The 1,948-nt window shown below is 41.8% G+C and overlaps 1 non-coding gene across 1 annotated transcript; it reads right to left on the bottom strand.

Annotated features, from left to right (window-relative positions):
* Positions 1-527: 527 nt before the first annotated feature.
* LOC133252182 (U6 spliceosomal RNA) lies at positions 528-630 on the bottom strand. The gene has a single exon (XR_009737812.1). It is a non-coding gene; the product is annotated as a U6 spliceosomal RNA (small nuclear RNA).
* Positions 631-1,948: the final 1,318 nt, after the last annotated feature.

Below are 1,948 nucleotides of genomic sequence, written 5' to 3'. Positions count from 1 at the left end.
GAACCCGGACTGGCATCTCGTTTCATACATGATATTTTACATGTTTCAATGCCATTCTCCCAAATCTGCCCACCCTCTCCCTCTCCCACAGAGTCCATAAGACTGTTCCATACATCAGTGTCTCTTTTGCTGTCTCGTACACAGGGTTATTGTTACCATCTTTCTAAATTCCATATATATGCGTTAGTATACTGTATTGGTGTTTTTCCTTCTGGCTTACTTCACTCTGTATAATAGGCTCCAGTTTCATCCACCTCATTAGAACTGATTCAAATGAATTCTTTTTAATGGCTGAGTAATACTCCATTGTGTATATGTACCACAGCTTTCTTATCCATTCATCTGCTGATGGACATCTAGGTTGCTTCCATGTCCTGGCTATTACAAACAGTGCTGCGATGAACATTGGGGTACACATGTCTCTTTCCCTTCTGGTTTCCTCAGTGTGTATGCCCAGCAGTGGGATTGCTGGATCATGAGGCAGTTCTATTTCCAGTTTTTTAAGGAATCTCCACCCTATCTTTTTTTAAAATATGGAACACTTCGCAAATCTGCACATCATCCTTGTTGAGGGGCTGTGCTCATCTTCCCTGTATCATTCCAATTTTAGTATATATGTTGCTAAAGCAAGCACTATATCATTCTATCTTTAAGTTAACTGATTTAATTGATTCTTTCCCCTATCCGCTCCATCCTACTCTTAGGCCAGTTGTTGAGGTTTTTGTTGTTACTGCACATTTAGGTATAAAATTTTTCAGAGTTCTTTATAGTTTCTATTTCTTGCTGAGACACCCTATTTTTTCATTTGTTTCAAGCATGTTCATAATTGGCAATGTTTCGTTTCTCACCCAGCACGTATAGAAGTCTTGGCTCCTCACTTGGCCTTCTCTGCTAGCACCCTACTAATGGAGGCATCGATTGAGCCACCTCATTACAGCATGGCAAGAGAAGAAGTCTAGATCCTCTGGAGAAGGGCATGGAGACCCACTCCAGCATTCATGCCTGGAGAATCTCATGGACACAGGAGTGTAGGCCAGAGGGTCGCAAAGAGCTGGACACAACTGAAGTGACAGCATGCAAGCAAGAACGGACGTCTAGGCTCTCCTCGTGACCTCTGCTGACACAGAGCGGGTGGGACCATCATTGTTTCCTGCGGAGTCTGGCTGAAGCAGAGTAGTTATTGTCTAAAAGTTTTCTGTCTTGCTAGGCTATCTTTCTGGTCCTTTGACCACAGAGAGCAGGCTTTGTTGAGTCCTTTACTTTGTTGGCTTCTATCTCTCTACCTTTCAGTCTTCTTGTGTTCATTTTATATACATCTTCCAGGAGCTTTAGTTGTACTTAACAGAAATAATAGGAAAAAGTACATCGACTCCATCTTTCCAGAAGCAGGGTGGAAGATTCTTTTTAAATATAATCAAATCTATTTTACATTCCTACTAGCAATGCACAATGGTTTCGTTTTCTCCATGTCCATACCAACACTTGTTTTCTGTTTTAGCATAGCCATTCTGATAAGTGTGAAGTGATATCTCATTGTGATTTGTATTTGCATTTCCTTCATGATTACTGATATTAAGCATCTCTCCAAGTGCTTACTAGACATTTATGTATCTTCTTTGGATAGAGGTCCATTCAAGTATTTTCCTTATTTTTGAATTGGGTTGTTTGGGGGGTTTGTTATTGAATTTTAGGAGTTCTCCATATACTTTGTTATCAAATCAGATCAGATCAGATCAGTCCCTCAGTCATGTCCGACTCTTTTCGACCCCATGAATTGCAGCATGCCAGGCCTCCCTGTCCATCACCAACTCCCGGAGTTCACTCAGACTCACGTCCATCGAGTTAGTGATGCCATCCAGCCATCTCATCCTCTTTCGTCCCCTTCTCCTCTTGCCCCCAATCCCTCCCAGCATCAGAGTCTTTTCCAATGAGTCAACTCTTCGCATGA

Source organism: Bos javanicus, chromosome 7 (assembly GCF_032452875.1).
Source record: "Bos javanicus breed banteng chromosome 7, ARS-OSU_banteng_1.0, whole genome shotgun sequence".
NCBI classification, from domain to species: domain Eukaryota; kingdom Metazoa; phylum Chordata; class Mammalia; order Artiodactyla; family Bovidae; genus Bos; species Bos javanicus.
The sequence above is the reverse complement of the archived record's forward strand: the minus strand, read 5'-3'. Positions and strand labels throughout refer to the sequence as shown.